The following is a 25,753-nucleotide window of genomic DNA, read 5'->3' on the forward strand; positions in this document are numbered from 1 at the left end:
GTGCTGGGCCCTCCATGAAGTTTTTGAAGCACCCTCAAATGCTTGCTACTTAGGAGAAAATGTGTTTTTATCTTAAAACTCAAGTGCTCTTTTTCTCCTTATCAACTGAGAGATGATGGTGTATGACACATTGTCTTTTTTTTTTTTTTAAGATTTATTTATTTACTTGAAGGGCAGAGTTAGAGAGAGAGACAGAGAGAGGGGGGTCTTCCATCCACTTGTTCATTCCCCAAATGGCCGCAAAGGCTGGGGCTGGGGCAGTCGGAAGCCAGGACCCAGGAGCTTCATCCAGGTCTCCCACGTGGGTGGCAGGGGTCCAAGCACTTGGGGCATCTTTTGCTGCTTTCCCAGGCATGTTAACAGGGAAATCAATTGGAAGTGGAGCAGCCAGGTCTCAAACTGGTGCCCACGTGGGATGCTAGCACTGCAGGAGGTGTTGCTACACCACAGCACAGACCATGCTACACTTTGAAATAAGAGAAACAAGAACTCCAGTATGCCTTGGATTTTACTTTTAAATAACTAGTTTTTAAATATGTATTACAACAGATCTACAGAAAGCAAAAGAACTGATTTCTCAGCCACAGTTCACTGGATGAGCTTTCCCTTTTCCTGCCTCAACAGCAGGGAGTGAAGAAGAGCCTGCCTGTTTCATACGGTGATGTGGCTCAATAGGCTAATCCTCCACCTTGCGGCGCCGTCACACCGGGTTCTAGTCTCGGTCGGGGCACTGGATTCTGTCCCGGTTGCCCCTCTTCCAGGCCAGCTCTCTGCTGTGGCCCGAGAGTGCAGTGGAGGATGGCCCAAGTGTTTGGGCCCTACATCCCATGGGAGACCAGGAGAAGCACCTGGCTCCTGGCTTTCAGATCAGTGTGGTGCGCTGGACTCAGCGCGCCAGTCGCGGCGGCCATTGGGGGGTGAACCAACAGCAAAAGGAAGACCTTTCTCTCTCTCTCTCTCTCTCTCTCTCTCTCTCTCTCTCTTACTGTCTAACTCTGCCTGTCAAAAAAGAGAGAGAGAGAGAGAGAGAAAGAGAGAGAACCTGCCTGTTTCTCTGGAGAAAGTCAAGGCTCTGAAGCTATCTTCCCATACCCCTTCCAACTCAGAAAACCAAGGATGGCTTCGTCTGCTTGTGCTGGTCTAACAAAATGCCCGAGGGTGGGTGGTTCACAAAAAATAGAAATTCACTCCTCCCAGTGCTGGAGCGTGGGGAGCACCAGTGAGGGCAGTGCAGGTTTGGCGTGTCCAGTGAGGGCTGCCGCGGGCTTGCAGGACGATGCCTCCCTGCTGTGCCCTCAGCGGAGGGAAAGGCAGCACCCACTCCCTCCACCCCTGCAGTCCATCATCTGTGAGGGCCTCACTGTCAGGACTTAACCACACCCTAAGGGCCCACCTCTTCACACTGCAACATCGGCAATTAACTTCCAACATGGGAACCATGAGGGGAACTTGTGTGTAGGGGGGGTGCACATTCAGGACAGAGCAGGGGCCTTTGGTTTTCTGCCAGGAACAAGGGACCAATAAGACAGAAAGGAGATGAATTATCATGAAAAATAGTCATTTTCCTTTAGATGTTTCAAAAAGAACTAACTTGGTATCACTCATTGTTCTACACACTTGAGGATCAGAGGTAATCAGGAAAAATGTCCTGGAATTGAAAGAAGAAATCTGCAAAGTTGCATTGAATAAAAAATAAGGGAACAATAGTGACACATTTCACAACAGAAATATTTACTGTTCTATAGAATGTAATCATTCCCTGATCGATTCATGCCCTTCTTGTGCTTCCAATTTAATCACAATATGCTTTTGAACTCCTTCCCCATGTGTTCTGGATTCTTATTCCACCTGTCTTTCAAGTTTTATCTTTAAAATTCATATTCACTCATTCTTATGCTTCCCCCCGAATTTGGGATAATTACTCAAGCTTGTGGAATCAGCCAGCTGACTACCAAACATTGTGATAACAAACAATCCTGACATTTCAGTGCTTCTAATTAGAAAGGATTCTATTTCCCTTGTGCTATGTGGGCATCAGCTGCCCCAGGTTACTTGTAGATAGGCCCTGGGCTGAATGAGCAGCCCCATATGGTTTTCCATGACTGTCTTCAGAGAGAAGCAAAGAGAAGAGAGTGGGGCCCAACAGGTGGTCAAAGTCCCGGTTCAGCATCATACTCATTAAGTCCACTCACTCACTTTTTGCTGACCAAAGTACATCAAGTGCCTGTCTGTGTCAGAGAGGCATTCGTCAGACAGGCAAAGTATTATCAAGTTACATAAGTAATCTGCAGAGGGCCCAGGGGAGAGGAATGAGGATATTTGGCATAGGAGTAACAAAACATTAGGCTAGATATGTAGTTCTATCCTTTGTGTTTTGTTTCTTGTTTGTTTGGTTTGGTTATGTAATACCCACTACTTCTGCTGAAATTTTAATTTAGTTTAGTGATCATTGTTTTATCCGTGGGATTTTTGTTGTTCTCAAATATTTTTAATCTTTAAAATTTACTAATGTATTTTTTTCAATTTCTGTTTTCTTGAGTTCACTTTTCTCATTGTTTATACTGTTCGCTGGACAAATGAATTGTCAAAGATCTTGTGGTACTTGTGAGAACATTTCTGTCATGGCTTAATGCATTTACTCTGTAGTCCATGCTCAGTTGTGTAAGGTAGGGTAGAATCCTTCCTCTAAACTCCTAGAGGGCTTTCCTTCCTACTCACTAACCCTTCCCTACTGTCACATGCTCCCTTGATTACTGAATTTCTTACATATTTTGTGCTATATTGACTATGCGCATTTATCCCTGCTACAGGAGTAAGGTCTTTTCAGTAGGACATTGGAAGAAGGATAAAAACATGAGCTTTGTTTGGTCTCATGATCATATTAGAGAGTTATTGAGATGGGTATTTAATCCAAGAAGCTAAGACATAATTCTTAAACCAAATCAAACTGAGAAAAACACTATAACTGATATATAGAGTACTTTTTCTTTTACAAAGCCAATAAAATGTGTAAAAACAAGCAAGTTTGATACAGGAAAAATGAAAATACACACTTCTGGAACAATTAAGTAAACATATTTTCAGATACAGGGGAAATTTTTAATTTAATATTTAAAATATTTAATAACATTTCAAAAGACTGAAAGCATTTCAACTTGTTTTACTAGATGAGCCCAACCCTGATAATAAAATGTGACAAAGAGAGCACTAAGAAATAATCTATGTATCAATCTTTCCACTAAAAATAAAGGATACATGAAATGATTAAAATCAGAGGCTTAGAAATTAATTGGAATTACATTAAAATTCTTGCTCTATTGCAAAGAAATATTTTATGACTCGGACACTTAACTGTTCTAAATCATTTTCCTGAAGTAAAATAATGACACATACCTTAAGAATAATGTTAAAGGTAAAAATTATGTAAGTACATTTTAAGATATTTTATGCATTCAGCTTATGTCTGATCATGCTTATTCATGCATGAGGAGGAGGAGAAAGAAGAGGAGGAGTAAAATGCTGAAATGGCTGTAAATTGTAACATCATAAACCAAGTCTGATAAAATTGAATCCTGTGGCATAATATAAAACAGAGTCAAAAAATAATAAAGACTTTATCTGGAAATTCAACAATAATTTAATAGAAATATACGTTATTTAACTCATCACATAAGAGGAAGAAAAAATGCATGAATCTCTTAGTAGATTCTGGGAAAGTACTAGGTAAATGTCAATGAAAAAATCAGAATCCATAGAAAATGTTGTTCATATTTTGAAGCATGCTAATAAATCAAGAAGGAAGAAGGAACCCTAGCATCACCAGAATTTTTTTTGTCCTAGAACCTCTACCTAATGCCTCAAAGGGGAAAAATGTATAATTAGAAGCTAAAATGACCCAAATCATCATGGTTTGCAAGTATGATTGCTTACTAGGAATTAACCCAGATGTCTATCAACTGATGACTGGATAAAGAAACTGTTGTACATATACACTAGGAAATACTACTCAGCCATAAAAAGGATGATATCCTGCCTTTTGTAACAAAGTGGATGCAACTGGAAACCATTATACTTAGTGAAATAAGCCAGTCCCAAAAGGACAAATATCATATATTTTACCAGATCTGTGTACATTTGTGTACCAAAAATGTAATGTGTAGGAGTGAAACTGACATGTTAAGATTTGATAATTGTCTACATCCCTTGTCTCTACTGTTGAGGAATAGCGTTTGTGTAATTCGTATTTTTGCTGAACTATTCACTTATCGAAAATATATCATTATAAAAATTAAGAGAGGAAATAAAAAAAGAAGGAGGAAGAAGGGTGGGAGCATGCTTGGAAAGTACCACTGTGTTCCTAAATCTGTATCCATGAAATACATGAAATGTGTTTACCTTAACATTTTTTTAATTTAAAAAAGAAATAAAAATTGAAAAGAGCATGTTAAAATGTATGACGACAATTAAGGATCATTTTAGGTTACAAAAGTAATCTTTACAAAAGAAAACGCTTTTATATCAATACTCACAAACTGGTGCTATTAAGAATCAAGTTATTTTGATATTATGCAATAAATAGCATGGCCTAATATAAATTTAACAAGACTTACCTGAAAGAAATGACACATGTCTAACGAATGTAATTTTAGGACCTCACATGTTCCTGGAAGGAAAGACACAATTGCAAAAATGTCATTTTCTCCTACATTAATCTATAAATTCATCATAATTTTTTTTTTTTGACAGGCAGAGTGGACAGTGAGAGAGAGAGACAGAGAGAAAGGTCTTCCTTTTGCCATTGGTTCACCCTCCAATGGCCGCCGCGGCTGGCGCGCTGCAGCCAGCACACCGTGCTGATCCGATGGCAGGAGCCAGGAGCCAGGTGCTTTTCCTGGTCTCCCATGGGGTGCAGGGCCCAAGCACCTGGGCCATCCTGAACTCAGATTTCTAAAGCAGACAAAATGAAACGTAGTCTACGATACAGGCAAATCTCATATGTATAAACAATGTATTATTTATTATAATTGGTGACAGGAAAACTGGCTAAATTTGGACAAAATGAAACTAGATTCTGATTAACCATTCAACACAATGGGGGTGGGGGCAGGGCCACAGAGAGGCTCTGCTGGTGCCTTTCACCTGGACGCTGTATTTTGTGTTCCTGAATGATATCTTCACTGTAGTGAAGGGACCAAAGGAGCTAGGGAATTACGGAGTGCTTCTGCACGATGCTGCCCTGCTGATCACCCTCATTTTCAGCATGTCTCCACTGCAGACCTAGATTCATCCAATGGAAGAATGTTCCATTTATCACACAGTTTCTTCCTTCCCTGTTTTGGGGGGTTTGTACTGATGCACCCCACAGTTGTGTGCAGCTATTACAGTTTGGCCCTGATGACAAGTGCCAGTCAGTGCTGTCAGTCATATACCTATTGCCTGCACTGGGATGTGAGCTGGTGGAGATGATACCTTCTCCGTGGTAAACTATCTCAGGGCAGGGCACCTGAGATACTCCTTTTTAACACTAAAGAGTCAGTCAGAACCTCAATAACTGTTGAATGAAGAAACTGTCCCTCCAGATTTGAAGAGCTAGGGGTAGAGTTGGCATTCCCAGGAGGATCGAGAAGCCAGAGCACAAGTGGGAGCTTCTGCGAAGCACAGAGGACTCCCCATCTGCCATCCTCATGGCCTGTGCTGAGAAGGAGGCTGGCACTGTGATCTGCCTGTTTGAGTAGCAGCACCACGGCCTTAATTTCAAAGGTGCTGTCCCCAGCAAAGTGCCAACGAGAACTTTTTTTTTCAACATAAACAGACACATCTTTATTTCAATAAAATTAGTGAATTAAATGCCCCCCAAAATTAGGTTCTGATCTCTAGCTTCCATCTAAATGATTCCAGAGAAATTCAAGATTCAAATAATGGAAATACAATTTTAAAAACTGTAATCTAGAGATAAGAACATTCTGAGCTTGGCATCTAAAGGACAGGTAAGAGTCACATGAAAAACTCGTGAAATTAAAATACATATGAAAAATAATCTAATACATAGCAATATACTAATATGTGCTATTATTCATAATACATACTTATTAATGCAATATTAATAGTATACACAGCAAACCAAACAGAATCTGAGTTAAAAAAGAAGAAAAAATATAGGAAATCCCCAAGGAGACCAATGTTAATGGCTTGTAAACAAAAGATACCAAATTTATCAACAGGTTAAGGAATATAATATAGAAAAAATAGCAATATAGACATTTAAATGTTAAACATTGTATCTTTTGATCCAAAAAAAAAAGCAAAGCTAAAAATAACAATAATCAATGTCATCAATGTCATTCAGAATCGGTTACTCCTAGCAGGAGGCAAAGTTAGCATAACCTTTTTAGGAGTGATCTGATAATGAGTAGATTTAAAACAGAAAGTCCTAAGACTGCCTATCCTTTATTTTTATTCTGTTTGTTTGTTTTGACAGGCAGAGTTAGAGAGAGAGAGACAGAGAGAAAGGTCTTCCTTCCCTTGGTTCACCCCACAAATGGCTGCTATGGCCGGCGCACTGCACCAATCCGAAGCCAGGAGCCAGGTGCTTCCTCCTGGTCTCCCATGTGGGTGCAAGGCCTAAGCACTTGGGCCATCCTCCACTGCCCTCCTGGGCCACAGCAGAGAGCTGGACTGGAAGAGGAGCAACCGGGACAGAATCCAGCACCCCGACTGGACTAGAACCCGGGGTACCGGCGCCACAGGCAGAGGATTAGCCTAGTGAGCCACGGCACCAGCCTATTTTTATTCTTTAAAGATTATTTAAAAAAAAATTATTTGAAAGGCAGGGAGAGAGAGAGAGAGGGAGATCTTGTATCCACTGGTTCACTCCTCAAATGGCCACAGAAGTGAAGTGTGGGCCAGGGTATAGCTGAGAGCCAGGAACTCTATGCAGATCTCTCACATGGCTGGTGGGGGGCCCAAACACCTAGGCCATCTTCGCCTTCTGCTGCTGCCTCCCTTGGCACATTAGCAGGAAGCTGGATGAGTAGCCAGGACTCAATCCAGCATTCCAGTGTGTGATGCCAGTAGTGGCTTACCGCACTGCGTCACAACACCAGCCCCTTGACTATCCTTTAACTCTGCAAGTTCATTTCTAAAATTTATACTGACAGTATAATTGAACAAATTTATGAAGATATATGTTCAAGACTCACTGTAAAATTTAGCAAACTGTCGCTCCCCCTCTTCGTGGAGGAACGACACAGGACCCTGCGCTGTTCTTTCGTCTGCTCGGCCCTCCCCGGGTTTGCTGCTGGTTCTTCCCGGGTTGGCTACTATCCCTTCCACCTCCGTGGAAGGGCAGTTCCCCCTGGCCACATTCCCCACTTCCGCAGGGGAGCGGCACACCGCCGGCCGGCTTTCTCGGGGGCTGCACGGGTTCCCTTAGATGTTCCCCATAGATGTTCCCGATGCATGCCGTCTCTCTCCTCCTTTATAGTCCTCCTCCGCCAATCCCAACTCGGCTGCCCACACGCCGAGTACGCTGCTCTCCTCCAATCAGGAGCAAGTCCTACAGTTTATTAGTTGAACTGGAGGCAGCTGTGCGGAAGCTGTTTACTTCTCTCCCAGCGCCATATTGTGGGAGAGCAGATGCATAGAATAAGTCCTAATTCGAGTAACTTAGTCTAGTCCGGATTGCTCCCCACAGATCCCCCTTTCTTTTTATTTTTTAGCGTTGATACGCACCTGTCTTCGGTGTCCCGCGGCACACACTCTGCTCTACTTGCTAGAGTTGCCACAGGCTCTTACAAGTCCTATCAGGCAAACCGAATCCGGGTCCTCTCTTCGCCATGTTGTGAGGAGGTTTTTAGGCGCTGATGCGTGCCTGTGTTCGGTGCCCTGCAGCGCATGCTCTGCTCTGCTAGAACTGCCTGCAGGTGTTTACAAAACCTATCAGGCAAACCGAATCCAAGCCTTCTCATTGCCGTATTGTGGGGGAGACTTATTAGTGTTGGTTTGTGCCTATCTTCGGTGACCTGCAGCTCATACTCTGGTCGAGCTGCTTGCTGGCGCTTACCGCCTTAATTAGGCAGACCAAATCCAAGCCTCCTAATGGTTGTATTGTGGGGAAGCCTTACTGATGTTAATTCGTGCCTGTCTTCGGTGACCTGCGGCGCATAAGCTGCTAGCCGCCCAGGTGCTCATCGCCTCATTTAATCAGGCAGACCGAATCCAAGCTCTCACATTGCAGTGTTGTAGGGAGGCCTTTCTATTTCTCTTTCTCTATCTCCGGGCATTCCTATTTCTCCCATTTTACTTCTATCTTCCAGCATTCCTATTTCTCTCATCTTACTTCTAAGCTTCTGTTTCTCTTATCCCTGCGGCTTTCCGGCACCTCGCCCCGCCGGTGGGTTCCCGGCTCTGCGCCGCTTCAGCCCGCGCGCCTCTCTCATCTGCGCAGCTTCCCGGCTTTGCGCGGCTCGGCTTCGCGCGCTCCGCGGTCTCCACGCTTAACCCTTTCGCGTCTGAACCACAGCCTCGCGCCAGCCCCGTTCCCTATCTATTCACGCCCCATGCTCTCTGCACGCGGCGGCTTCCGCGAGTAACACAGCGTAGCTTACGTGTCCGCCACTAGCATTCAATCTAAGTTCCCCGGGCTAGCCTGGCGAATTCAACCCAGCGTACGTCTCCGCCCCACGGTTTGGCTTCCCGTCCTTTGCTCCCCGGGCTAATCAGACGGATCCCAACCAGGCTCACGTTTCAGCTTCTGGTTTCAACTTTTCGCCCCCTATTCCCGGGCTAACTTGAGAATCCCAAAGTGGCTTTCGTATCCGCCTCGGCCTGCCCCCCGCGGCTTCAATTTCCCTAACACTTTTCTCTACCCGGTATGTTTCCCCAAGCTTTCCTCCAACAATACTCCTCCCTCATTTCACCTGGCCTCTCCCCACAGTCCGCATCCGAGTCTGTTTGTTCTAGCTTTCACTTTCGCTTTCGACCTTAGAGATTTCTCCCAGCTTCCCCCCGTAGTCCGTAGTCCGTATCTGAGTCTATGCCTAGGCTTTCAATAGCTTCTTCCGGCACCCTTTTCGTCCGGCTTTTCCCTAGGCTGTTTGCTAGTCTCTCTCTCCGGTAATTTCCCAGTTCTTCCCGTTTCTTCCCTCCTAAGTTTCATATCCGTCCTAGGTTTCCTATCCGAGCTAGGTTTCCTATCCGAGTCAGGTTTCCTATCCGAGTCACGGCACCATTATGTCGCTCCCCCTCTTCATGGAGGAACGACACTAAACCCTGCCTAGGCTTCATATCCGAGTCACGGCACCATTATGTCGCTCCCCCTCTTCGTGGAGGAACGACACAGGACCCTGCGCTGTTCTTTCGTCTGCTCGGCCCTCCCCGGGTTTGCTGCTGGTTCTTCCCGGGTTGGCTACTATCCCTTCCACCTCCGTGGAAGGGCAGTTCCCCCTGGCCACATTCCCCACTTCCGCAGGGGAGCGGCACACCGCTGGCCGGCTTTCTCGGGGGCTGCACGGATTCCCTTAGATGTTCCCCATAGATGTTCCCGATGCATGCCGTCTCTCTCCTCCTTTATAGTCCTCCTCTGCCAATCCCAACTCGGCTGCCCACACGCCGAGTACGCTGCTCTCCTCCAATCAGGAGCAAGTCCTACAGTTTATTAGTTGAACTGGAGGCAGCTGTGCGGAAGCTGTTTACTTCTCTCCCAGCGCCATATTGTGGGAGAGCAGATGCATAGAATAAGTCCTAATTCGAGTAACTTAGTCTAGTCCGGATTGCTCCCCACAGCAAACAACAAAATAATTTATCTAAACTAATTAATAAATACCTGACTACATCAAACACTATGATACCATGGAATGCTAGCTTGCATTAAAAATAATGATGCAGAGCTCATTTTGTAGAAAAATGCGCTGGATTTTTTAAAAAATTGGGTGCTCTTTCAATAAGCATGTAAATATTAATTTTAGAATCATAATAGTGGAATTTAGCTATGTATTTTATCCTAATTTTGGTAAAAACACATGAAAACAGAGTGTAAATTTCTGAAATCATTCTGAGGGCAAAATAGTGTATATTTATTAAAGCCTTAAAGCTGCCCAAACTTAAAAGGGTAATTATACTTGTAAGAAATTATCTTAAAGGAGCTCTGTTTCTGTAAACCTCCCTCCTTTACAGGGGACAGCTTGTCCTTCATGTCACCATCAGCCTCTAAGGGACAGGGGCCTAGGGATCAAACATGTTCTAGTCTGCCCTACATGGTATTGTTAATATAAAGGATGGATCATTTGGAGGCTGAGCAGCTAGGGACACAAGAGTCCCTAATACAAGGATCCGTGGGTGCTCTGGGTACCCTCATCTACTGCATGTCCTCTCCACAGAGAAATGCAATGGGCATATGGCCCCTAGCTGACTTCACAGGGTTGTCTGGTGCTGGGGATACCCAAACACCTGGTTAACTCATGCTGTATTGTACCCAGCTTGGGGACAAGAGCAATCACCTCACAAGAATGAATATATATATATATATATATATGTGTGTGTGTATATATATATATATATTTACCTTTTATAAGTATATATACAGGCTTATACATATGTGTGTGTATGTATGTGTACATATCTTTTACTCAAATCAGAAATACTATGATCTAATTGCCAAGTGTTTGCAGCCTTCCTTTTCTGGTTCCACAGAGAGAGTTGGAGGGTCCTCTGTGGAAAGTGAAGCTGCTAATGAAGGCAGAAGACAGGGTGGGGAGCAAGCATGGGATGCATGACTGGGACACTGACCTGTGTCATAACCAGTATTATTTCATCTTCACAAGAAATCTTCCATAGATAGTAGATGCTGTGTTTCCATTTGAGTCTTAAAGGTGTCAGGACCTCTGGCCAGTCACACACTCTGTAAGGAATCCTAGATCCAGTATTTAAACCCAGGCTGTTCAAACTCTTCATCCATTCCCCACACTGAAAACACATAAAGGTCAAAAATGGGTTACTGCTACTGTAATCCATGAAGAAAATTTTTTAAATTATTAAATCTCATTTAATAATGTTATTATTATGAAATTATTAAAATGTTAGTTTAGAAGTTATTAGTTTAATAATTATTAAAAATATTAGTTTAGTAATTATTAAAATAATAGATTAGAAGATAATTGTACAGGAAATGTCACAACTTATAAAGCAAAAATAAAAATGAGGTCAGTTCAGGGGAGGGCATTGTGGCACAGCAGGTTCAGCCACCACTTGAGAGATCAGCAACTGATTATTAGAGTGCTTATTAGAGTCCTGGCTACCCACTTCTGATCCATCCCCCTGCAAACACACCTTGGAAGCAGCAGATGATTGTTCAAATTCCTGCCGCTAATACGGGAGACCAGGATAGGTTACTGGTTTCTGGCTTCAGCCTTGCCCACGCCCAGAAGTTGCAAGCACTTAAGGAGTGAACCAGTGGATTTATTTCTCTCTCATTTTCTGCCTTTCAAATAAATAAATAGTTGTTCAAGATAGTTCTGGTACACATGCAATGGAAAAATACTGGAAATGTATTATAAAAGCTAACAGTGGGCCAGTGCTGTGGCTCACTAGGCTAATCCTCCAGCTGTGGCACCAGTTCTCCATGTTCTAGTCCCCAATGGGGTGCCGGATTCTGTCCTGGTTGTTCCTCTTCCAGTCCAGCTCTCTGCTGTGGCCCAGGAAGGGAGTGGAGGATGGCCCAAGTGCTTGGGCCCTGCACCCCCATGGGAGACCAGGAGGAAGCACCTGGTTCCTGGCTTCGTATCAGGGCAGCACGCCAGCTGTGGTGGCCATTTGGGGAGTGAACCAATGGAAAGAAGACTGTTCTCTCTCTTTCTCTCTCTCTCTCTCTCTCACTGTCTAACTCTGCCTGTCAAAAAAAAAAAAAAGAAGTTAACAGTGGTGGAATTATAAGTAAATTTTTTCTCTGTATTTTTATTTTTTTAAGGCAGATGGAGGCTAAGCCCTTAATTTTGTTTAATATTTAATTTTTATTTGAAAGGCAGAGAGACAGACGGAGAGAACTTTCATCACTGGTTCAGTCCTTATAAGCATGCAACAGCAGGGGCTGGGTCAAGCTGAAGCTAGGAGCCTAGAACTCAATTCAGGACTCCCACATGGGTAGCAGGGACCCAAGCACTTCAGCCATCACCGATTCCTCCCATTAATGCCTACTGTGCACTAGTGGGAAGACAGAATCAGAAGCGGAATGGGCACTCCACCCCAGGCCTTCCTATAGGGGACGAGGGCTCCGGAACAGCGAGCATCTCAAGTGCCACATCAAACGCCCATCCTGTTTGTGTTTTTAAATTTCCACAATACCTATTAATATTTGTGCAACTGGGAAACATAATAAAAGAAACTCCCACATGTGCTTCTGTGTGAGCTACCATAAAGACGTCAGCACGAGGCCAGGGAGGGAATTAGAACTCTTCCTTTGGGGTGCGTCTTTTAACGTGTTAGATCTGGAGATAACCAAGCTGCTAGAGGAATGTTGGAATTACTGGAAGTGACATCTGCAAGGGACCTCACCGATCACTGCACTCAGCCTTGGCATTTTGCAGATGGGGACAGGGAGAGCAGAGGAATCCGAGAAGACAGTGAGCATCCTTGACCCAGGCACTAATCGCCTTCTTAACAGGACGGAGCATGCACATCCATTCCACCAAAAGTTTCCTGTCACTCGGCCCTGAATAAAAGTCAACGTCTTATAAACAGCAGCTCTTTAGCCTCTGCCCTGACCACAGAATTGAACAAGCTTAGAAAACAAGGTGGGTTTTGCAGCATTCACTTTTCCTTTGCAAACCACTGGGATGAAAAACCAAAGTCCCAGCCCTCATCCCCTCCATCGAGGCTGTCTTGTTCTTGTTTCCCTCAGCTGAGAAGGACAAGGCTTCTCAGAAGGCATTTTCTCTGTCATGTGTGTTCTGATTATGAAAACATGACATCATAAGTGTATGAAATGTGAAAAATAACAGAAAATCCCAACCATGTGTTATGCTGCTGCTCCATGACAAGGATGGCTAACACTTTACAGGCAGATCCAGACTTCTCCCTTTTATGCCAGACACACCCAGGTAAGATTCTGCAGGCACAGAATTTCGATTATTTTAAGATTTATTTATTTGAAAGGCAGAATTAGAGGTGGAGGGGGGGACAAAAAGAGATCTTCCATCTGTTGGTTCACTCCCCAAATGGCTGCAACAGCCGAGGCTGGGCCAGGCTGACACAGGACCCTGGAACTCCATCTGGGTCTCCCATGTGGGTGGCAGGAGCCCCAGTACTTGGGCCACTCAACACTGCTTTTCCAGGCACATTAGCAGGGAGCTGGATCAGAAGAAAAGCCAAATTTGAACCAGTGCTCATATAGGATGCTACAGGTAGCAGTTGAACCCAATACAGCTCAGGCTTCTAATGTTATTCAAAACATCCATGGCCAACCTTCTTGGGAATGGGAATACCCAGTGCTCTGAAGGTGCTCAGCTCTTGGCCAATGAATTGTTAGCAGACGCCCTGCAAACAACAGCTTGAGATGTGCTGGCCTGGGTGGGGTCCCCCTCTCCCATGTGTGCTATTTCCCTAAGAAAACTTTCCCTCCAGTGGCTGCTCCCTGGGCCACAGTGGAATACATCTGAGGTGCCCCAGGTCACATACACACCTGAGGTAAGAGGCAGATTCATTCACTCCAGCAGACTGGTATCTGGGAGAGTATAAATGGTGCTGCTCTAAGCCAATCTGGGTTGATAAACAGCAATCTCACCTGTGCACCCCCACCACGTCAAGAGGTTTTCCTCTCTTAGAATCCCCTTGACTTGCTTTGGGTGGTCGGTGCAAGGCTCAGCAGGTGTTGCTCTTCCTGCTACCAGGGAGGAACAGGGATAAAGATCTGCATCCAGTAGAGTCAGTCCCTCTGTGTTCCCCAGGGCCCGTGGCAGTCCAAGGAAAGTTGAATTCTTTCTGGCATTTTTTTTTTTGGACAGGCAGAGTGGACAGCAAGAGAGAGAGAGACAGAGAGAAAGTTCTTCCTTTTTACGTTGGTCACTGCGGATGGTGCGCTGTGGCTGGCGCACCGTGCTGATCCCAGAAAGCTGTACCTCCCAGCAAGCCTGCCCTTCTGTGACCCTTTCCTCTGAAAACTAATGGGTTCATCTGACTCTCTCATAAGTGACAGAATGCTAGCTTAAAATCCAGGCCTTTTGAATGCTTGGGATATGCCCTTTTTTTTTTTTAAAGATTTATTTATTTGAAAGAGTTACCCAGAGAGAGAAGGAAAGGCAGAGAGAGAGAGAGAGAGAGAGAGAGAGAGAGAGGTCTTCCATCTGTTGGTTCACTCCCCAATTGGCCACAACTGCCAGAGCTGTGCCAATCCGAAGCCAGGAGCCAGAAGCCAGGAGCTTCTTCTGGGTCTCTCACACGGGTGCAGGGGCCCAGGCACTTGGGCCATCTTCCACTGCTTTCTCAGGCCATAGCAGAGAGCTGGATTGGAAGTGGAGCAGCCGGGACTTGAACCAGCATCCATATGGGATGCCAGCACTGCAGGCAGTGCTGGCCCCAGGACACACCCTCTTAAAACAGAGCTTAGGGCCCAGGGTTGTGGCTCCATGGCTTCAGCCTGCAACACCAGAATCTCATGTCAAACTTCTGTTTTGAGTCCCAGTTGCTCCACTTCCAATCCAGTTCACTCCGTTGTACCTGGAAAAGCAGTGGTATATAGCTCAAGTGCTTAGGCCCATCCCACCCATATGGGAGACACAGATGGAGTTCTGGGCTCCTGGCTTTAGCATGGACTAGCCCCAGCCTGCTGTAGACATTTGGGGAATGAACCAGTGAATGAATGAATGATCTCTCTCTCTCTCTCTGTCACTCTGTCTTTAAAATAAATAAATCTTTTTTTTTTTTTATTTTTTTTTGACAGGCAGAGTGGACAGTGAGAGAGAGAGACAGAGAGAAAGGTCTTCCTTTGCCGTTGGTTCACCCTCCAATGGCCGCCGCGCTGCGGCCGGTGCACCGCGCTGATCTGATGGCAGGAGCCAGGAGTCAGGTGCTTTTCCTGGTCTCCCATGGGGTGCAGGGCCCAAGCACCTGGGCCATCCTCCACTGCACTCCCTGGCCACAGCAGAGGGCTGGCCTGGAAGAGGGGCAACCGGGACAGAATCCGGCGCCCCGACCGGGACTAGAACGCGGTGTGCCGGCGCCGCTAGGCGGAGGATTAGCCTAGTGAGCCGCGGCGCCGGCCCTAAAATAAATAAATCTTAACCCAAAATAATCAGCTTCCATGATTACAGATGCCACCTGAAGGCACTCAGGTCAACAGCTTAACTCCCAGAAAACCACCCACATCAACTCCATGCCCTGTGAGAGCACCAGTCTGCACGTCCAACCCAGCTGAGTTTTCTTAGTCCATCAGTGGATGGCAACATGATGGACTCCAGGCACTGACTACTGAGTGAGCCCAGGCACCCCACATACTGTGAATGCTCATAATAAATGTGTGTTTTAAGCTGCTGCGTTTCAGAGCAGTTTGGTACATATCATTAGATAACTGGAGCAGGCCTTCCTGGAGGCTGTAACAAGTGGCCAACTTCAACATCCTAATTTTCTCCAAGACCCCTAATGCTACAGCTTGAAAGATAAGTGGTCTGAATATCAAAAACCAACAGGGGGCAATTGAGCAGTTAACGCACTGCAGCATAACCAGTAGTGTTAATCCTGCTGCCGGCAGTGGAGGCTTTCCTCTCATTACCCCTCTCCACATGTCAGCTCAGTCAATGCCACATCAGTGTCCAGCACTGTCAACCTCTGCTCCCTGGAACCAGCTTCTGCATGTGGTTTCGTTCAGTTGGAAGGCAAAGAAACCTGTCTCACAAGGGTTGAAGTCATACAGAAAAATCCACTGATTCATGTAACTTACAAGAGCAGAATTAGGTATTTCTGGCTGCAGGAAGAACTTGATACTGGACATGCAAGACAGCACCTTTGCTTCCTCTCCATCTGTGCACACCTCAGTGCCACATGGTGGCCTCCCACTACCTTCAGACTTCCACTTAGGTCTTCCCCAGTTACAAGTTTCACAAAGCAGAACGTGTGTACCTTGTTTTAAATCCAAACCACAGCACTTCACCTCTGTGACCTTGGGCAAGTACTTAACTTCTCTGGTTCAAATTTTTTTCTTTAAAATGAGAACAGTAATGACCTCTACCCTACAAGGTTGTTTTCCTAAGTGAGGCAATATATATAAAGAACATGTATACATACATATTTATTTATATATAGCATAGTTCTACAAGAGTCACTGTTGTTTTTTGTAATCACAGTAATGGTAGTACCAGCAACGGATGCAATAGTGGATTTAACAATAGCAATGTTCTCTATTACTATTCAAGAACAGCAAAGAGAATCCATGCCCCAGCTTTCTCTGGGATTCCCGTGCTCCCCACACAGTCCATGAACACAGAACAGGGCCCTAAGGTAGGGAGTACTGATTGGCTCCAGGTGTTCGGAGCCCACAGCTGAAGCTGGTGTAGGGTGATTCCTGCAAGGCTGGGAAATGAGGGGCTCTCTCAGAAAGGGAATGGACTCCAGGAAGGCAACTGAGATTCCCTAAGAAGTGAAATTCTCAGTGCTCAGAAGTCCCCAGAGTCCTGTTGTGCTGAGCTGGGGAGCTCCACTCAGGTGAAAAAGCTACAAAGGTCTGACTAGGAACAAGAGATTTTCTCATGATGAGTATGTGTGTCAGCTGTCAAAGTTCCTGGTTGAGTCTGTCAGTCCTCTCAGAGTTGAGAGATCCTGGGAGGGAGTTTACCCCAACCTTGAAGCTAGCAGGATCCAATCCTTGAACTCCAGCTATATTTAAGTGGCTGAACCTAGCACAATCTAGCACATGGCATTTCAGAACCAATCAGTACTGGCTCAAGAATGTGGGTGGAAGAACTGAAAGGGAGAGGAAGAATCCCTATTAATTGTAAAATTTGATTTATTTATTTGAGAGAGAATCAGAGAGTGAGGGAGGGAGAGAAAGAAAGTTTCCATTGTCTAGTTCACTCCCCAAAGGCCCACAAAAGCCAGGGCTGAGCCAGACTGGAGCCAGAACTCAGAAGCCTGGGACTCAGCCCAGATCTCCCACAAAGGTGCAGGGAACCAACTAGTTGAGCCATCATCTGCTGTCTCTCCACCCACCTCAACCCACAAGGTCTGCAGTGAGCTGGAATTGCTTGTTAAGAGTCAGAAATCAAACCCAAGTACTTTGACATGGGATGCAGGCATCTTTACTGGTATCTTAACCAGAGTCTTAACTGCTAAAGCCAAATGCCCACCTCCCCCCCCATTATTTTTGTGGCTATGAAGTTATTGTACCAAATCTACTGAGAGTCTTGTTACCATATAAGAGATCCTGCCTAAGAATGGGAAAGCAAAAAAGAAAGAAAATAGAGTGAGAAAGTAGACATGGAGAGAAACTAAGTGCTGAAGACTTCACTTAATCCTGTATATCTAGCTTTTTTTTTTTTTTGAGTATTCAGCTTTAGGTGTCCAAATTTGCTTTTGCTTAAGTTGTCTTGCATTCAGATTATATACTTTTTAAAGATTTATGTATTTGAAAAGTGGAGTGACAGAGAGGGAGAGACATACAGAGAAAGACATCATCCACCTGTTGGTTCATTCCCCAAATGGTCCCAATAGCCAGGGCTGGGCCAGGCCAAAGTCACGAGCCAGGAACTCCCATGTGGGTGGCCTGGCCCCAAGTCCCAGAGCAGCTGGGACTCAAACTGGGGCTCCTACATGGGATGCTGGTGTTGCAGACAGTGGTTTAATCCATTGTGCCACAACATTGGCCCAGGATTATATTTTTCTTAGCAAAAAGAGTTCTAATTTATTGTGATTTGTCAACAATATTTTGAAAGATTCTCTTAAAGTTTTCAAGAATTAAGATTCCTAAGTGTGTCAGTCATTTGCCTACTGTTTCTTAGCCCTGGAACCACTCCCCACCCACCTCCCTGTGCTGTGCGATTCTAGAGCAGGCAGTTCAAAAACTACATTGCCCAGAATCCCTTGTCCCTCCTTCCTGTTAGTTTTGGGCCAACACTGAGTCAAGGGAAGGACACTAGAAATAGGTAAAGGAAAGAAAGGACTCTTCCTGCTTCCAGTTCTGGCACCTGGAGCAGAGCTGTGGCTGTTACTCCAGCATCTTTTAGCACTCTCAGCTCACTATCAGAGGCGCCATCAGCAGCGGCAGTTTCCCCCTTGGTGGCTGAAGCACTGACATGGGGATGCCCCAGCAGCAGGACAACCCCCTGCACAGCTCAAGTGGTGATGCTGCGGGTAACAGCAAAGTCCTCACGACTTCTCCTTCAGATCTCTGTGCTAGACTCATGAGATAAATCAACGCTTTTTCATTAAACCACTGGGGGGAGGACAGGCATGTTCTACAGCACTATTGTGGTAGTAATTCCTTGTTAACAACCTACTACACCAAAACCATTCCTGTCCACAGGGTCTCAGTGGGAACTGGACAGCTTAATGATCTCCAATGAGGTCATGAATGCTGACACATACATGGTTCACCTGAAACCAACCAGCCAGTTATGCCTGGGTGACCAGTCCCCAACCTGAAAATTCTCTGGGGTACTTCCCCAAGGAGACACATGGTTGTCTTCAAATAAAGATACACTTATCTTGATATCACTATTACTCCATTCCCCCACCCCTGAAGCTAACTAGAAATACTTTGGCTTGACCTATTTTGCCATACGTAGAACAAGAATAGTACCATATGTAGCTATTGTTACTATGTTAATTCCAGTCTTACCTACTGTTCTACTTATTTACTGCTACACAACAACCCCCTCAAAGTTCAGTGGCACAGAACATCATTTTATTATTCTCTCAGATTCAGTAGGTCAGAAATCTGGGTTGGGCAGATCAAGGATGGTTCATATCCACTCCACAAGGTTTAGGTGCCCAGCCAGTAAGACTTGAATGCATGGACTTGTTACAAATGGCTTGGCTAGATTTATCTCAAAGGTGTAGAAGGTGGGCTCAGGGCACCTAAATGTGACCTCTCCATTAAAACACTGTAAAGTAGTCAGACTTATCACACAGAGGCTCAGGGTTCCAGGGGTGAGAATTCCAGAAAACCAGGCAGAAGCTGCTTGGCTCCCTTGATCTAGCCTCAGAAGTCACACAGCATCCCTTGTGCCCTACTCTCTTGGTGAAGTAGTCACAAACCCATCCACACTCAACAGGATGGGACATAGTGTTGGAAAACTGTCAAAAGAATATGCAGCCCTATTGTGGAACCCAACATCCACAACATCCAGTACTCACTCGGAAAATGGTGTACAACTGAAGTTCTTCCTCCTTTCTTAAAAGGCATGTGTCTCCTGTATCATCAATACCGCAAAACTCCTGCACTAGCTGTGGCCCCAGGAGTCATGAGGATAACCTAAGGAAGACAAAGAACTCTTTGATTCCCCCATTCTTGGGTAGTTTATCACCCTCTGAAAACGCAGTCATAGGCAATGTAACTGTCAAGCCTGTATGTGAACTCACAAATGTTTAAGATAGCTAAGATTATTCTCCACATGGTATGTATCATCTTTTAAAATCTGTTTTGGGCTTAGTTCCTTACATGCCCCACATGAAACCCATCTCACAGTATGGAGCAAGGTCATCCAGATGAGATGGATGGAATGAGGCCTCTGAAAATAATCAACCCTTAACACTAATTGAGAGACACTGGTCCTCAGGGTGTGTGTGTGTGTGTGTGTGTGTGTGAGTGTGTAGCTATTATGACCAACAATGAGGCCTTCGGGCCTTTTGTCACCTACAGAAATCACCCATCAGTTTTAGAAAAAGGTCCACAGATGAACCTCTGAAGCAGCTGGGTATTATTCCTGCTAAAGAGACTGCTTGGGTCCAGACAGATACGTCTTTCATCATGTCAGCAGTCACACTGGAGAATGAAATGAACATCAAACTCCTCTAACCTCACACACTGAATGTGCAAATAAGAAGAATCCCAGCACCAGCTATCTAGCTCTGCTTCCATCACAAATGGAAGCCATAAATGGGTTCTGCAATAAGAGAGGCTATGGGTTGTCACCAAGTGGCCCCATCCACAGATAAAGGAATGTGGGCTAGTGAAGGCTGTCCCCAGGCACAAAGGGCTTGCACATAAAGGCCGAGGCACGCTGGAATACCTGCTGACTACAGCCCTTTTCCTATTAACCTGGGCTCATAATATTATTGACCATCTCAATTCTCACAGGCTTCAAGCCCTCTGACATGGTCATTGTAAAATCTGCAGTATCTTTTGATACTGACTTTTCCTCTAAAATTCAGTTACTTTCACACCACATGACCATTGCTGTGGACGCCCTTCCAGAACACTGTCCTCTGCAGCTTCCCATGACAGCCACCTTGGTCCAAACTCCTTGCTGCCTGCCCTTCCTAAGCGTCCATTGTCAACCATGATCTTCTCCATGTCTCTCTGCCCAGGACAGCTGAGCTCCAGGGATCCAGTCCCCAGATCTGGCAACATTACTGCTCCCCACCCTAAACAGGTGCAACCACCTGTTTCTGGATTAACCCCGCATGGACCCTGAATATACATTCACTCCACTGTCCGCAAGTAGGGGACAAGTTACAGCCCAAGCTGGGTCATCTTCCTTCCTCATCTCTCTGTAGGTACTGTCACTCCTGCCCTTGTCTAGACTAATCCTGCACATCCTGCCTCAAAGACAAGTCCCTTATGTTTACAGTCTGTCAAGGACCTGCCAATACAGTGAAGAGGTGTCAAAGTTCACCTACAATGAGAATGAATTTCTCAAAGAGAAGCAAAGCAGAGGGAGCATCAAAGGGTGAGGCTCAGTTCGAAAGCTCTTCAGAGCTAAAGGAAGATCAAACGATGGAGTTGACGCTGCTGGCAGAGGTGGCATGGGGATGACTGGTGCAAAGAGATTTTGCCATAAAAACTGAATGCCAGCCTCCTCCTTTACTGTGAAATCCTCAATACAACAAAATGAGCTTCTTTTGGGGCCAAAAACAGTGGATCTCAAACCTTAAAGTGCCTCAGAATTTCACTGGGATCCACTCCCAGGGTTTCTGATTCAACAGGTCTGGGGTACAGACTGAGATCTCCATCTCTTGCAAGTTCCCACATGACGCTGATGTTGTTGGTCCTGGGAACACGTTTTGAGAATATTGTATGGAGGCTTGACTTCTGAAGAAAGGGGACTTGGTCTCTAGAGAAAGGGGAGACTGTGGGTTAAGAGGAGGAAACTGCATAGAACTCTCCTGAGAAGAGGTCATGGTGCCCTGAAACACTGTTGGATGCAAAAGAGAAACCCATCTTCTATGGCACCTGCTTGTGGGAAAAGGACTAGAGGTGGGGTAATTTCCCCTCAAGCCACCTAGCCAAGGGAGACACCTGCAGACCCTGAGAACTCAGATACTGGTGCAAAGTGCTTGGCCATCTTCAGTTTCCAAAGCAGGAATAGTGGCTCAGTAGCTTTGCTCAGAAGGCATAGGACAAAGGGCTTTGCATTTTTCCCAGGCCCAGTGAAATGGCACTGAGCTCACATTAGTACCATTTGCCCTGGAGTCAAGGTCAGATGCTGCATTCTGTGTGGCTCCCCTGTGTATTTTCACAGCAACATGAAGCACTTCTTTAAGGCTGGTATTCCAGTAGGCTGCTCCTTTTCTTCCTCTAAGATAGGGGAGGGATGCCTTGTGGATGATCGTGGATACTAAAGCACACAGCTAGTTCCTTCCCAACAGTGACTCTTTAGTGTAACACAATGAGCTTTCCTACAACCAGCCACAGCCTTGCCCCCAGCCTCCTGTGCCTTTATGGACACAAAGCCCAGCAGGAGAGGTGAAGTTACCAAGACAATGGAAGTTGATGCTCAGAGAAATATCAGTTATAGTGAAAACAAGCCTGGTAATTTTCCCTGAAAGCAAGCAAGCCTGGCCATCTGAAGTATATGTGTAAGGGGTAGGTGGTTGGAATTATATACAGTATACAGTGCAGAATGATATTGGGAGGCTCAATGAAGTAAAAGTTTCTTGATAAAAATGGAGGCACCAACCTCTTTTTCCTAGTGTCATAGAAGCTCAGATTGCTTTATGTGATTATTTAAAAGATAACAGTTGGGGCCGGCACTGTGGTATAGCTGGTAAAGCCACTGCCTACAGTGTTGGCATCCCATATGCATGCAAGTTCGAGTCCCGGCTTCTCCATTTCCAATCCAGCTCTCTGCTATGGCCTGAGAAAATAGTAGAAGATGGCCCAATTCCTTGGGCCCCTGTACCTGCCTGGGAGACTGGAAAGAAGCACCTGGCTCCTGGCTTCAACTCAGTGCAGCTCTGGCCACTGCGGCTAACTGGGGAGAAAATCAGCGGAGAGAAGACCTCTATTTCTGCCTCTCCTTCTCTAACTCTGACTTTCAAATAAATAATAAAAAAAAAAGATAGCTGTTGAATAGCCCATTTCAGACAATTAGCTTTTAAAAAGGTTTACATATTTGAAAGGCAGAGTGACAGCATGAGAAAGAGTTAACAGCGCGAGCAAGAGAGCAAGATCTTCCATCTGCTGTCTCACTCCTCAAATGGCCAGGAGCATGGAACTCCATCCAAGTCTCCAACATGGATGGCGGAGGACTCGAGTACTTGAGTCATCATTCTCTGACTTCCCAGGCGTGGAAGCAGGGAGCTGAATTGGAAGCAGAGTAGCTGGAATGCAAATGAATATTCCAATATGGGATACCCACATTACAATCATTAAGCCACTGGCCACAATGCTGGCCCGGTTCTATGTATTTTTACCATGCATCTTCAAAGTTCTGTAACAGATGCTCCTAATACAGAAATGAAAGCAAGTGGTTCCTGCCCTCGAGCATCACTTGTCCATCACTCAGATATGGACTGTCCTGCAGTCCAGCTTTCATGGTTGAGAGGACAGTGCTACATCCAAGAGCACAGGCTGAGATGTCACAAACACCAGGTGTAAACGTATAACTCTGCAGATCCCTTGGCTATGAACAATGTGATTGATGTCACCAGATCACATTTCCCCCTCCTTTGAAATACGAGTAATAATTCCTCCCTACAGGCTGTTAAAGAATCGATGACAAAATGCTTGTGCAGCACTGAACACTGGGCAGGAAATGAAGGGCCTTTTCTTTCTTGGCTCCTGTCCCTCAGGTGCCTGCCCGAGATGACAACTGAAACAGGGAGACGAGCAGCTGCAGGCCCTAGCTCCCACCTAGCTGCTTCCGAACAACCAACCTGAGTGCAATATTAAAGGGCTTAAGGGTTTCACTGACAAGGAAGCATGGATGCTGCACCAGTCTGAATTCTGAGTCTACACCCAGGTTACTGCTTTGAGAATTGTGTCCCCATTTCTCCCTTCTGGCCAGGGCTCTGTTTTATCCCTCTCCCCTTTGTCTACAATCCCCCATCCATTTTCCACTTGGTCACGTGTGCTCTATGGACCTACTGGCCTACTCTTGCTCTTTTCCTTTCTTTTCAGATGAACCCTGCTCCTGTGGCCCCAGTAATGACTTGTGATCCACTCATTCACCTGTGACTTCTTGTTTGCCTCTTAATCTAATTAAACATATCCCAAGACACTTGAACAAGTTGTTCTATCTCAGCCACAGAATAAAACAAGACCAGAAAGTGCTCTCGATTCTGAGTCAAATGAAAAAGGGACATTCAAGTTAAGGGGCACGCGGGTGAGCTCAAGGGAACACAGACCTCTGTGACTCCTTTTGAGTCTTGGTTCAAATCCCCATTCTAGAAAATGCCATCAATATAAACCTAGCTTACGAGGCATGGCTGCTCTATCTTTCCAAGGATACCTTCAAGTTTAAAATAGGCATTAGGGTGCACTTGCCAAGAAAAGCCCCAGGACTATGGCAGCCCCTGCAGACTGAGAGGCCATGCACCAGGTATGGGGCCTAGGAGGGATGTAGGAGCCTGAGTTGGGGCTAAAGCCGGGGGTGTAGGCTGGAACCACTAGGGTGAGTGTGCTGTGTGGCAAGGAAGGGGAAGGTGGGATCCACGTGGCTGGCCAAGGGAGATGCAGGGCTCCTTTGGTAATAAAGGGGAGTAGGAGGGGACCCTCAGATGCTGTGGCAGGATTGGCGAGCAGAGATGCCTGGACGAGGAGTGGGCTTACAGACAGAGGGGACCAGAGAAGCCGTTTGGGAAACAGACCCAAAAACAGGTGCAAGGGCCTACTGTGAATGGGGGCAGGGCAGCGGGCTGAGGAGGTAGGAAAGAAGGGAAACAGAGATGCCAATCATATATTGAAAGGGGGATGCCGAGGTACAGTTTGGCAAAGGTAGCCCAGCTGTCCTGGTATGTGTAACGTGGACTAGGAGAGGACAGGGAGAAGTAAAGATCAGTGCCTCATATCAGAGCAGGCGGCAGGACACAGGGGCCCTGGTGAGCTGAGAGGGAAGGTGTCTGAGGCATCCCAAAGAGGGGTTCTATAGTGGGGGAAGATGGAGAGGCCTACAGGTGTGGAGGGAATTGGGTTAGTGGGGTTCTGGGGAAATCCCAGGGATGAAGTCAAGAGGCAGAGATGTCTGCAGAGAAGGGATGCTTTCCAGGTGGTGTCTGGAGAATCCCCCAGGCTCAGGCGTGGCCCAAGGGGAGGAGCCAGGCAGTCCCCAGTGTGGGACAGGGAGGCTGAGATGACGAAAAGAAGGAAACTGACTTGGAAACTGATTGCTGTTGGTGCACAGAGGATAGGGAAGTGAAGAGGGAGGACATCACTCAGGCTCTGAGCAGGCCGGGTAGAGGACTCAGGGGCAAGGGCAGGTTGCCCCTAGTCTTGCTGAGTTCTATGGAAGGTGGCCCAGGAGCATCTTTATGGAATCTGGCAGACCTGGTCTGAAACCAGTTTTCATTTTGGAGGTAAGATCAGTCAAAGCCCTAGAAAGGGAGCTGGCGCTGTGGCGCAGTGGATTAACACCCTGGCCTGGGGCACCAGCATCCCATATGGGCACCAGTTCTAGTTCTGGCTGCTCCTCTTCTGATCCGGCTCTCTGCTGTGGCCTGGAAAATCAGTGGAGGATGGCCCAGGTCCTTGAGCCCCTGCACCTGCCTGGGAGACCTGGAGGAGCTTCCTGGCTTTGGATCAGTGCAGCTCCAGCCATTGCAGCCAATTGGGGAGTGGACCATCGGAGGAGGACCTCTCTCTCTCTCTGCCTCTCCTCTCTCTGTGTAACTCTGACTTTCAAATAAATAAACAAATAAATAAATCTTTAAAAAAATAAGGCCTAGAAAGGGGTAACATTAGCAGTGAGAAAAAGGGAAGGAAGTGGTGATTTTAACTTCTCTCCTCTTCACAGTTGCCACTTAAGATGCCACCATGGTCCCCCCACCTTGGCCCTCCTTTCCAAAGGTCATGCCTCCTGCCCCCCAAGGCCTCTACTTACACTCCTCCCTCCACCACAAGCTTCGTCAGTGCCAGCCGGGTCCTCTACATGTGCACTGTGCAGCTGAGGGATTCCCAGCCTCACTAGAGCTACAGCTACCCGAGTGCACCAGTGTCTTTGCCCATCCTCTGCAGCTGCAGAGCCGCCATGCATTACACTAAGCCCTTCATACGCAGCACCTGCAACAAGGCCTTGTGGTGCTCTAGCCACCTGTAGCAGCACCAGGCTACACCTGTGCCCAGTTGCTGCTGCTCACCTGCCAGCTCCACCCGCCCTGCCTGCACAGCTTCTGG

General features: G+C 46.1%; 1 long non-coding RNA gene across 8 annotated transcripts in view; it reads right to left on the reverse strand.

The window, feature by feature from the left end:
* The window catches only part of LOC149122102 (uncharacterized), a 140,324-nt gene that overhangs the window by 14,966 nt on the left and 99,605 nt on the right, over nucleotides 1–25,753 (reverse strand). For 6 of the 8 annotated variants that reach the window (XR_016221077.1, XR_016221076.1, XR_016221068.1 and 3 more), the window contains 3 exons: nucleotides 19,336–19,453; nucleotides 10,786–10,962; nucleotides 4,611–4,663 (listed from right to left, as the gene is read on the reverse strand). This is a non-coding gene — a long non-coding RNA (uncharacterized LOC149122102). The remainder of the gene's footprint in view (nucleotides 1–4,610; nucleotides 4,664–10,785; nucleotides 10,963–19,335; nucleotides 19,454–25,753) is intronic. The other 2 variants (XR_016221066.1, XR_016221072.1) reach the window with 1 other exon arrangement.

Source organism: Oryctolagus cuniculus, chromosome 15 (genome assembly GCF_051225735.1).
Source record: "Oryctolagus cuniculus isolate XC-2025 breed Fujian yellow rabbit chromosome 15, ASM5122573v1, whole genome shotgun sequence".
In the NCBI taxonomy this organism is placed as follows: domain Eukaryota; kingdom Metazoa; phylum Chordata; class Mammalia; order Lagomorpha; family Leporidae; genus Oryctolagus; species Oryctolagus cuniculus.